This window comes from Carcharodon carcharias, chromosome 6, assembly GCF_017639515.1.
Source record: "Carcharodon carcharias isolate sCarCar2 chromosome 6, sCarCar2.pri, whole genome shotgun sequence".
Lineage (NCBI taxonomy): Eukaryota > Metazoa > Chordata > Chondrichthyes > Lamniformes > Lamnidae > Carcharodon > Carcharodon carcharias.
The window spans coordinates 40,976,426-40,989,649 of record NC_054472.1 but is presented as its reverse complement, the minus strand read 5'-3'; positions in this window follow the sequence as shown (position 1 = coordinate 40,989,649).

The window sequence follows — 13,224 nt, the reverse complement described above, 5'->3', positions numbered from 1 at the left end:
GGGTCCCAGAGGACTGGAAAATTGCTAATGTAACCCCCTGTTTAAGAAGGGAGTGAGGCAAAAGAAGGGAAATTACAGGCCAATTAGCTTGATGTCGGTCATTGATAAGATTTTAGAGTCCATTATTAAGGATGAGATTTCAGAGTACTTGAAGTGCATGGTAAAATCGGGCAAAGTCAGCATGGTTTCATCAAGGGGAGGCCATGCTTGACAAATCTGTTAGAATTCTTTAAGGAGGAAATGAGTAGGTTAGGCAAAGGAGAGCCAATGGATGTTATCTACTTGGACTTCCAGAAGGCCTTTGACAAGGTGCTGCACAGGAGACTGCTCAGTAAGATAAGAGCCCATGGTGTTAGAGGCAAGGTACTAGATGGATAGAAGATTGGCTGTCTGGCAGGAGGCAGAGAGTGGGGATAAGGGGGTCCTTCTCAGGATGGCGGCCGGTGACTGGTGGAGTTCCGTTGGGACCACAACTTTTCACTTTATACATTAATGATCTGGATGAAGGAACTGAGGGCATCCTGGCTAAGTTTGCAGATGATACAAAGATAGGTGGAGGGACAGGTAGTATTGAGGAGGCGGGGAGGCTGCAGAAGGATTTGGACAGGTTAGGAGAATGGGCAAAGAAGTGGCAGATGCAATACAACGTGGGGAAGTGTGAGGTCATGCACTTTGGTAGGAAGAATAGAGGCATAGACTATTTTCTAAATGGGGAGAGAATTCAGAAATCTGGAGTGCAAAGGGACTTGGGAGTCCTAGTCCAGGATTCTCTTAAGGTAAACTTACAGGTTGATGCGGTAATTAGGAAGGCATTTATTTCGAGAGGACTAGAATATAAAAGCAGGGATGTACTGCTGAGGCTTTATAAGGCTCTGGTCAGACCACATTTAGAATATTGTGAGCAATTTTGGGCCCCGTATCTCAGGAAGGATGTTCTGGCCCTGGAAACGGTCCAGAGGAGGTTCACGAGAATGATCCAAGGAATGAAAGGCTTAACATATGAGGAATGTTTGAGGACTCTGGGTCTATACTCAATGGAGTTTAGAAGGATGAGGGGGGATCTGATTGAAACTTACAGGATACTGAAAGGCCTAGATAGAGTGGACGTGGGGAAGATGTTTCCATTAGTAGGAGAGACTAGGACCTGAGGGCACAGCATCAGAGTAAAGGGAAGACCTTTTAGAACAGAGATGAGGAGAAACTTCTTTAGCCAGAGTGGTTAATCTATGGAATTCATTGCCACAGAAGGCTGTGGAGGCCAGGTCATTGAGTGTATTGAAAACCGAGATAGATAGGTTCTTGATTGGTAAGGGAATCAAAGATTACGGGGAGAAGGCTGGAGAATGGGATTGAGAAACTTATCAGCTATGATTGAATGGCGGAGCAGACTCAATGTGCCGAACGGCCTAATTTCTGCTCCTATGTCTTATGGTCTTCCTGGATTTAATACCATCTCTAATTTCCCTTGTAAACCATGATTTGGCCACCTTTCCTGTTTTACTTCTGCGCCAGACAGGAATAAACAATTGTTGTAGTTCACCCATGCGCTCTTTGAATGTTTGCCATTGCCTATCCACCATCATCCCTTTAAGTAACGTCTCCCAATCCATCAAAGCCAACTCATGCATCATAGTTTCCTTTATTAAGATTCAGGACACTAGTCTCAGAATCAACTAAGTCACTCTCCATCTTAATGAAGAATTCTATTATATTATGGCCGCTCATCCCCAAGGGGCCACACAGAATTAGATTGCCAATTATTCCTTTCTGATTACACAATACCCAGTCTAGGATGGCCTGTTCTGTGGTTGGTTCCTCAATGTATTGGTCCAGAAAAACATCCCGTATATACTCCAGGACTTTTTCCTCGATGGTATTGTTATTAATTTGATTTGCCCAATCTATATGCAGATTAAATTCACCCATAATTACAGATGTTCCTGTTTAATGCCATTCCCAACATCATCATTACAGTTTGGGGGTCTATATACAACCCCCACAAATGTTTTTTGCCCCTTAGTGTTTCTCAGCTCCACCCATACAGATTCCACATCGTTGGAGCTAATATCTTTCCTCACTATTGCGTTAATTTTTCTTTAACCAGCAATACAACTCCACTGCCTTTTCCTTTTTGTCTGTCCTTCCTAAATATTGAATACCCCTGGATGTTCGATTCCCATCCCTGGTCATTCTGCAGCCATGTCTCCGTAACCCCACCTTTATCATACCTGTTTACATCAATTTACATCTAAGTGGTTAATTCATCCACTTTTTTGTGAATACTCCTTGCGTTAAGGCTCAAAGCCTTAGGGCTTGTCTTTTTAACATTACTTGTCCTGTTCCCACTATTTTTCACTGAAGCCCTGTTTGATCCTTGCCCTTGATTTCTCTGACTATCACTTTTCTTATTCCGCTTTGATTCCCCTTCCTCTGACTCCTTGCATAGGTTCCATCCCCCTGCCATTTTAGTTTAAACCCTCCCCAGCCACTCTAGCAAATGTTCCGTCTGGGACATCAGTCGGTCCTGCCCAAGTATAACCCTTCCAGTCTGTACTGGTCCCACCTCCCCCAGAACCAGTCCCAATGTCCCAGGAATCTTAAGCCCTCCCCCTCACAACATCTCTTCAGCCACATATTCATCCAATATATCCTGCTATTTCTACTCTGACTAGCATGTGGCACTGGTAGTAATCCTGAGATCACTACCTTTGAGGTCCTACTTTTCAACGTCCTTCCTAACTCCCTATATTCTGCTTTTAGGACCTCATCCCTTTTTTTTTTACCTATGTTGTTTGTACCAATGTGTACCACAACCACTGGCTGTTCACCCTCCCCTTTCAGAATGTCCTGTAGCCACTCTGAGACATTCTTGACCCTCGTGCCAGGGAGGCAACATACCATCCTGGAGTCTCATTTGCGGCCACAGGAACGCCTATCTATTCCCCTTACAATTGAATCCCCTGTAACTATTGCATTCCCACACTTTTTACTCCTCCCCTGTGCAGCAGATCCAACCATGATGCAACGAATTTGGTTGTTGCTGATTTCCCCTGAGAGTCCATTCCCCTCAACAGTATCCAAAGTGTTATATCTGCTTTGCAGGGGAATAGCCACTAGAGATTCCTGCACTGCCTGCCTAGTCCTCTTGCTCTGCCTGGTGGTCACCCATTCCCTTCCTGCCTGTGGACTCTTAGCCTGCGGTGTGACCACCTCTCAGTATATGCTATCCTCATGGATGCTCCACAGTGTCCCCAAATGCTGCTCCAGCTCTGAAACCTGGGCTTCCAGGAGCTGCAGCTGAGACACTTCCCTCACACATGCTGGCCCTGGGCATTGGAAATGTTCCCAGCTTCCCACATAGAGCAGGAGGAGCACACCATGGCTTTGAGCTCTCCTGCCATGACTTATCCCTTTTAATTAAATTAGACCTTTTGGAAGATACTTACTCTCAAATAATATCAATTACTCTGGGGCCCTTTTTCCCTACTCCTCGTTGTTAGAGAATATAGCCCTTACAAACGATGAACCACAAAATAAGACCTTAAAAACAAAAAACGATAAAAGTCATAAATATTTACCTGACACTACTCACGGTATTCAAAGGGTCACCTCATTCCCTCCTCACCAAACTCCCTCAGTCACCTCTGCTCACCCAGCTCCTTTTCAACTCCAGACTCCTCTCCCAGCTCCTTTTCAACTCCCAGCTCCTCTCGCACTTTTTTTCAACTCCCGGCTCCTCTCGCGCTCTTTTTCAACTCCTGGCTCCTCTCGTGCTCCATTTCCTGGTTCTGCTTGTTAGCCTGGCATCTGGGTATACAATACAGCAAAAAAGTGTTGTGAGTAGCGTGACATTTAAATTAACCACAGGCTTGCTGTTTAAGGATTTGGACAGTTGCAAGGTTCCCAAGAGTTAAGTAAGTTAAGTACTTAATTCCGTTTTTTCTTTCCTGTTCAGTTTGGAGGCCACGTGTTGAACCTTGGAGTTGGTGATTGGGATTAGCGACAGGTTTCGTTCAAACAGCACTTCTGACTGAATTAGCAAAAGGGGCTTCTCAGGACTGGCTGCAGCCTGGAAATAAAAAGGGTTTAGCTCACCCTTACAGGCTATGGACTCTGCATGCTGAAGCTGGACTGGAGTCTGCTGCAGTAAAACCTCTGCCTTCAGCTTCCAAGTTCTTTTCTCTTGGGCCTTTTCTGTGAATTTTCTCAGCCTCTGTAGCTTCAGTTGGGAACTTCTTCCAGTTCAGGATCCATTGAAGATTTTCTTTTTCTTAGTCTTTCAAAATTGTTGTGAGGTTGAGGGTTTTTTGACCCCGAACTGACACCATGTCATTACATAATGTGTCTATTAAGGAAGTCTTTGCAGTCTTCTGAATAACAGCAAGTCTTTATTCGCTACTTGTAACTATATACATACATACAGAAAAGGGTACAGGCAAAGAATTATCTCCATGTATGGAACTTAACATGCCTCTGTTCAACACCACACTGTCCCTAGGTCTGGGCTATGTGACTCTTACATCACTGTGTGGGCGGTAATGTACTCAGTCCCTTCTACTACATTCAAGGTGACCAAAAAGGCGGGTTAAAAGAGCCGAGCAGTGAGGCTGGGAAAGGTGTGCCTTTTGGAGGCCTGTGGAAATCTGGTATGGTGAGATTGCTGTCTGAACAGAATTTGGGCCTACCTTCAGTAAAGGATCTAAATTCAGAGATCTGTGGGTCTTGATAGCTGAGTTTTATGCCATATGCTGAGAGGGGGGGCGGGGCGGGGAGGTGCTTGTAGTTTTGTACGATATACCATTGTTGTATTGACTATTTAGAGTGATAGTTACTTTTCTGTTGGCAGTAATATTCACCTGTTAATTGATGTTTGAAGTATGTTGATTATGGTTTGATGGTTATTGTAAAAGTTTTAAAAAGAGTAATCTTGTCCATCAGTTTTATGTCTGTTGCTGTCGTGGGAATTCCTTTCTTTTAAAAGTTATCTTTCATTTATCATTTTTTTTTAAAATCATATTTTATGTTTCATATAAGGTATGTTCTGATACACTACACATTGGATATGCTAGGGTTGTTTTCCTTAGAACAGAGGAGGCTGAGGAGTAACTTAATAGACGTGTACAAAATTATGAGGGGCCTAGATAGGGTAGACAGGAAAGAACTGTTTCCCCTAACTCAGGGGGCAATTACTAGGGGCATAGATTTAAGGTGATTGGTAGAAGGATTAGAGAGAACATGAGGAAAAACCTTTTCACCCAGAGGGTGGTGGTGTCTGGAATTCACTGCCTTAGTTGGTGGTTGAGGCTGAAACATTCAATTCATTTAAAAGGTAGCTGGATTTGCACCTGAGGTGCTGTAACCTGCAAGACTATGGACCAGGTGCTGGAAAGTGGGATTAAAATGAGCAGCTAGTTTCTTTTATTTTTTCTTTTTGGCCAGTACAGGCACGATGGACTAAATGGCCTCTTTCTGCACCGTAACTTTTCTATGGTTCTATTATTACTTGGTAAGGGAAATTGACAGGTGCCACACAGAACCAGAGAAGATGAAGAGGCTAGAGCAGAAAGTCAAAAAGTTGACAGAAATCAACAGGCAGCAATTAGAGAAAGGGGAAAGGGAAGGTGAAGGGGTTAGTCCAAGAAGGTAAGAAGTTGACAGAGAGCAACAGAATGTAAGAAGAACCAGTGCTTAAGGAACAGACCAAGGCTCTTTAAAGGGGCTTTCATCTATGATCCTCATCATAATTATGAGTTGCTTTGGTATACATTTAAGTGGCATATCTAAAACTGCTGTGCATCACAGGATGTGAAGTATATATTCATGTAATCATTGGCAGATGATAGCAACTGTTCAAGAGACCAGACTTGTTAACTAGCCTCTCAGATATTGTTGTATATAGTTTCATTGCTTCAAATAAAAGAATCCACCTAATTTAATTACCAAACCTCTTTGTATGGTAGGTGTGTTTATGTAAGGTAGAAAATACAATGTGAGTCAGACCCAGAATATGATACTGGCACAATGTGAATATTGTGGCACAAAAAAGTGGAAAGAAGAGCCACTTTCAAAGTGTTGTGTAAATGATGAAGTATGATTGCCACCCTCACTTCTTATGGGAACAACAAAATCAAAATATTTCTTGAAAAACGTTAGAAAACAGTAGGATCACCAAGAAATCACTCTATTTTGTCTCAAGAAGCAAAAATTTCTAATGTGGTCTACCAAGAAATATTTAAAAATATTTATGAAATAAATGTTTCAACAAACAGCAAAAATACAGTGACACCAAAAATGTAGAGAGTGACACTGAAAATGTAAAGAATGATGTTGCCTTTGACACTGATGGTGAAACATTCAGAGCATTAACAAACATTGAAAAAATAGGTATACGTGTAAATTTTGAACCTGAGGATTTTGAGAGTGACCCATAGAAATCGTATAAGTCTAATTAAACTAGAAACAAGCCAAGTAAAATAAAGCTAATGAAAGTAAATTCATTGTGAAAAATAAATATTTTTTGTCACACAATGTTTTTGAGTATAATAATTTTATATGAATTTAGGTATTTGTGCTTTACATTTGAGGGATTACAATTGTTAATTTAAAAAAAAATATATGAAAGGAGGTAATTAAGTGAATTGTTGAATGTAATCTGTCAGATATAAGAAATGATTCAAATAAACTACATCATGGCAACATTTTCATGATCTGATTTTCAGCTCTAATACCTATCTTATTCAGTCCATATGCCCGTGGGATGAATATCTCAGCTTATTACTTCATAAAATACATTTTCTTTATCTTATTTTTAAAATCTCATTTTTAACCTTAATCCCTTTATTTCCCTACACAAACACACACACGCACAGATTTCAAGGGATCCCACAGAAATTCTGCCTATCTTTACCAATTGTTAAAACCATAAAGGTATTGCAACTAAATAGTGTTATGCTTGGACACTGGCCTTTTATCTGTGCCCATCTTACCTGGAATTCCATGGTTTGAATCCCGCCAATGAGTTTTCCTCCCAGCCACAGTACTGAGACAGTTCTTATCAAAGACACAAATTACATTCCGTGTCGCTGTGACAAAGGTAAACTATTCCTCTTCATCCTTCTCGACCTGCTTGCAGGCTTTCACACGATTGACCATCCCATTCTCCTCCAAAGCTTCTCTACTAGACTTGACTATTCCTATGCACTCCTGTCTGACCTCCAACTTTCTACCCTTTGTAAATTTGAGGTCACCGAAAACTCTGCCTTCCATAATCTAACTCGCACTAAGTCCTGTTCGTCTATTATTCTTGTGCTCGCTGACTTACACTGGCTTCTGGTGAAGCAATGCATCAATTTTAAACTTTCCATCCTTGTTTTCAAATTCTCCTCCAGCCCTAGCAAAATCCAAGCTTTCTGCACTCCTCTATTTTGGCCCATTGAGCATGCCCAATTTTAATTGCCCCACCATTATTTATTTTATTCATTCCTGGGATGTGAGCATTGCTGACAAAGCCAGGATTCATTACCCATCCTTAATTGCACTTGAGAAAGTGAAGCTGCCTTCTTGAACTGCTGCAGTCCATGTGGTGCAGGTGCACTCACAATGTTGTTAGGAAGGGAGCTCCAGGATTTTGACCCAGTTATAGCGGAGGAACAGCAATATAGTTCTAAGTCAGGATGGTGAGTGGCTTGGAAGGGAACATGCAGGTCGTGGTGTTCCTATGCATCTGCTGTCCCTGTCCTTCTAGGTGGTAAAGATCACGGGTTTGGAAGGTGCAATTGAATGAGCCTGGTTGCTGCCGTTTATCTTATAAATGGTACAAACTGCTGCCACTGTCCACTGGTGGTGGAGCAAGTGAATGTTTAAGGTGCTGATCAAGCGGGCTGCTTTATTCTGGATGATATCGAACTTCTTGAGTATTTTTGGAGCTGCCCTCATCCAAGGAAATGGGGAGTATTCCAGCACACTCCTGACTTGTGCCTTGTAGAAGGTGGACAGGTTTTGGGGAGTCCAGAAGTGAGTTACTCACCACAGAATCTACAGCGTCTGACCTGCCAATGTAGTCACAGTATTTATATGGCTGGTCCAGTTAAGTTTCTGGTCAATGGTAACACCCAGAAAGGACCCTGTGTATTAATATATGTAGCTTCCAGTATGTGCAAATGCAGCACGCTGTGAGCCCAATTGACAATCCTAAATTGGCTGTCAGTGTAATTCTTAGCACAGTGAGGATCATTTAGCAAATGTTGTTCAATTGCAGAATCACATCCAATGTTGGACATTGTGTTTTGAGTTTTGCAGGCATGGGCTGGTTGGGTATAGTCTGTACATTGCCTGTTGCGAGCAGTGGCTGGGATAAGTTGTTTGATATGATCCGCCAGTCTTTGAGATGTATGCCCTACATACCTAGCACCATACTGGCACTGAAATTCATATATCATATTACTCATTTGTGTGATAGGCAGAACATCTTTTTGGCTTGATGCAACATCCTGTTAGTGGTGAATACTACTCATGTTGTTACTGCATAGTAGCAGTGTGAAACAGCTGGCATCACCTGTTGCTCAAATTTTTGAGATACCTTGTCCTTCCAGGGTAACCTGAGGTAGACTGGGCACTTTTCACGGCCGAAAGTGATGGCCTTAGGCCCATTCATGAGTTTGCATAATACGCAACATGAAATGACCTGATAGGAGTTGCCATTATCCTGCAGGATGTCTTTGATGTGCCCTATTTCATCATCAAGCTTGCATGGTGAGCAAAAGGCTTGGGCCCTATTTATGAGGTTGCCGATAAGGCCAATCTTATAGCGTGTAGAACTGCAAGAATCCCCACGAGTATATTGACCAGTGAAGGTAAGCTTGCAGTAGTCTGTGGTAGAGAAACCCCTGGCAGATTTCTCAACTAGTATGTCAAGGAAAGGGAGTTAATTTGACTGCTCCATTTCAAGGGTGAATTTGAGCGCAGGATGGAGCCCATTAAGATATGTGAGGAAATTATTGCATGCAGCAGCAGATTTAAATATAGCAAACATATCATCCACATATTAGAAATATGCAAGGGGTAGGGGGTTAGGTATCATTCCTCGAAGACATGTTTCTCATGGAACCCAACAAAGATGTTTGCGAGAGCTGGGCCTAAAGGGGATCCCATGGCAACACCATCTATCGGGGCATACATGGTGTTGCTAAAACTGAACTCAACTGCATGAGTTGCTGAGTTCACGGGAAAAATTTTCTCCCCGGGTGAGGAAGTCCTTGAAGGCGACGATGATGGTGATGAGGCCATCACACTGGCCAGATGAGGCAGGCACTTGGGAAGCCCTCATAGCTGTTTGATTTGTGGGAGATGGTGAGGACATGCATCTGTGAATGTTTGACTCCTGTCTGGCTTATGGCAGTAACCTCTGTGAAAAGGATCCTGTCATGGTGATGCAGCAGAGGCCCTAATAGTCACTCGATTCCAGGAGGATGATGACGATACGCAGTGAGGATACTCCATTGATCTTCACATAGCCTCTGTGAATGTCTGACTCCTATCTGGCTGAGGGTAGCTTGCTTGTGCTCTGTGGTCAAGGAGTTGCAGCCATGAAACTTAAAATGCACCTGATCCTTTGTCTGCCTGTTATGGCATATGGTAAATGCTGAGCTGCTCAAATCCCAAAAGGGAAATTCAAACAACTGTCACAACTGTTATGTAATTTGTATAAATTTCGAGAATTCAGTAGCAATAAGACCACCAAGTCTTATAGGTTTCTTACAAAACTAAATTAAACCTTTATTAACAGGAGAAATGTTTTTAAATGCATACATAGATCTACAAATTACTACAAAGATAACTTCCAAACCCCCGAGTTAATCTAACTCCCAGTTACACTTTCGTTAAGGCAACAGTCTGACACATAGATTTTGAAAGACCCAGGAAAAGAAACACGATACCCTGAACAATCCAATTCAAAGTAAGTTTTCTTAACTTGAGTTATTTGTAGACAGCAGCTTGAGGCTTAGATGCTGAAGGCTTTCCACACACTTGTTTAGATCTTAGGAGTGCCTGCTCTTATACACAACCTTCGCCCGTTTATACATATTTTCCCCTTTGAATGCAATTTCCCTATGTCTTTGGACTTTACCTCTCTGATAATGAAAATCTCCCAGTAATCTTTGGGAAAAATAAATGCACTGTTTCTGAACATCACCTGGCTAGGTGACACATTTCACCCCACCTCTAGTCTGGTTTATTTAAAAATGCAAATGTTCCCTTTACAAAATTCCAATAACATTATGGCCAGAATTTTGACCTTATCAGGCGGGCATAAGCCCAACCTGAAAGAGCATAAAATGATGTGCGCGGGTGTTGGGTGAGTGTCCTGACATCATCGCACGATATTTCGGTTGGCGGGCACGTGCCCACTGACAATCAACAGGCCTATTAAGGCTATTTAAGTACCAATTAAATGTTACTTTTTGCTGCCTATCCAGACTTACGGTTGGGGGGCAAAATCGCCAAGCGGCCTTCACAATTTTTAGGAACCCTCATCCACGGGCAGGATAAGCTTTCCAACAGCAATTAAAAATAAAATAAAAATTTTAATTTTTCATTAATAACATGACAGAGTCACATGAGGAGACATTTTGTAACATTTTTAAAATCTTTATTTTTGATTTTTTTATATCTTCAGCTCCCTGAGGCAGCTCTATGCTTCTGGGAGCTTTTCCTGCACGTACGTGTGAATCACCCTGCTCGCCCTCCTTCGCACCCACCCCCCACACAGGCAGCGCTGATGCTGCAGCGTGTATTTCACGCTGGGCAAGCTTTAATTGGCCCACTAGCATGAAATTGCGGTCTGGCCCTGATTGCGGTCTGGCCCTGATTGCGGCCGGCAGTCGGCTTCCTGACCGTTCCTGCCTGCCTCCACCTAGCCCACCCGACGAGGGCAAAACCCTGGCCTATGAGAATTATATCTTCCTGACACTGCCTTCAGGAGCTCAGTATTATTGGTCACAGATGCTGAAGAGGTGGGGACCAGCCTCACCTTAAAGGTGCCGAGAGCATACAGAGAAAATGATGGAACTCTGTGATGCTTGCCCACAGCATTGGCAGCAATGACAAGCACCACTGAAGTGCAGGCATCAATAATGTGTCCAGGGAGTGTGAGGCCGGACCATGACTTTGGTCTGAAGGCTGCACAAAGCACAGGGAAAAGGCCCTGGACTGAGACACCTGCCTTTATCTTGTGCAGGAACGAAGGTTTCACATCTGAGTGATATGAACACTGCTCATCAGAACAAGAAGCCATAGGTAGGGAGACATTCTTGGGAGTTTATTGACAATAGTGAACATTATGTATGAGTGATTAACACCCATGCCCAGGCTGTGAAATTACATCTTCTTAACCTTACCAACTCTACCACTACGTATTGGTGCTTCCTGGACATTCATGGCGGAGGTGGAGGCAGCCTGCTGACTGCTACATCCTGTCTGTGATGACTTTGGTATATGTCTTCTGGAAGGCCGTGCCCTGGAGGCCTGCGGTTGGGGTCCTGCTGTGTGGTAGTGGTGCCCTCCTCAGCCTGTGAAGCTGGAACTGCTGGGGTCACAGGAAGATTGGATTCGGATGGGTCGGACACTCCCAGAGTAAACTGGGTGGATGGGCTTGGAGTGTGCACCTGCTGATCCTCCTTCCTATGGGTGCCTGAGGCCCCCAGGCTGACAACTTGAGGAGAAGGAGTAGCTGGAGTGAGATCGAATTGCCTCACATCCCTCTTGCATTGAAGCTGATGGAGGCCAACTAAGGTGTCAGCGATGGAGTTCAGCCCGCGCAGCAGTTCAGAACCGATGTCTTGGACCAAGGTCGCCATGGCGGCCACCATCCTACCAGTGTTGACCTCGGTGTGTTGGCATGCTGGCGTTATCACCTCAGCCTGAAGGAAGGTGGACTCCTCTATCGTGCCTTGCAATCTGAGGACTGCAGCTGACATCCCTTCCTGATGTTCCCAAGCTTGACTTCGTAACTCCGGCAACTGTGATATGATCGAGTCCAGAGGCTCGTCGTCTGACTTGGACTCAGCAGATGTCTGGCCGCCAGCAATCCACCGAGTGCAGGAGACCTGGGAAGTCCCTGCTGCCACCTGCTGTGGATCAGAAAGTGTGATGTGATCACCAGATTGTGATCCTGAGGCTACTCTAAAGCTAGGTCCCACCGAGGTGTGTGCCTCTGCACTAGTGGAGGGTGTAGTTGAGCGCTGAGGCAGGACTTCAGTGAAGGTGCCTTCAGATTCCTCTTCAAAGGTTTCTTTGGGGCTTGATTGAAGGCCCTGAGTTGTGGACTCCATCATCTGTTTCCCAGATGTACCTGCGAAAGCAAGGAGACAAAATTAGTGCATGGCAGGGGACTCTGGAACTGGACACATCACTCAAAGCATGGTTGTCTGATGGATGTTGCACTGCTGGATCCTCACTTGGTAGTGCACTGCAAACCTCACCATCAGCACAGGAATGGTCCAGATCCTCACTGGCCAGCTGGATGACTCTATTTTCAAAGTCCATGTGGACCTTATTTTTCAGGCATTCCTCCACCAGTTTGCGAACTCTTCCTCTTGTTGTGTGTCAGCTTGCCCTGTATGAATAGAGATGGAGAGAGTGTAAGCAGGATGCCTGCCAAGCCAGATGATAAGTATGCCTGGCATGTGTGGGCGGTGAGTGGTCCCACGGATGGAATGAGGACAATGTAGGTGTGTATGAGAGAATGAATGGTAATGTCTGTCCCTTGAACTGGCAGTGAGTGAAATCCCTCTGGTTGTGCAATGGGTTTGTGAGTTGAGAATGACTTACCTTGGCAGAACGGAGATAATTTGTCCCTTTTCAGCACTGGGTGGCTCTTTTGTAGGGCGTTGGTGCTGACCACCGCCACCCATGCTGGATTAGTAATGTTGCTGCCCATCCTGCATCCAAAGCAGGGGTAGAGGACATTACGGCAGGCCTCCACTCTGTCCAAAAGGCACTCGAAGGAAGCATCATTTAACCAGGGAGCTGCAGTCTCCTTGCCTTTCAGGGCCATGTCTTCTTGGCAGCAGTCATGGGCTGGAAATACTGAGAGGCTGCACTTTAAACATGGCACCCAGCATGATGAAGCGGCGAGATGATGGCGGATGAGAGCCCACCACCAATCGAAACGGTGCGTTTCCCGGGAATGCATAATTAATGAGGTGGGATACGGATGGTACAGCA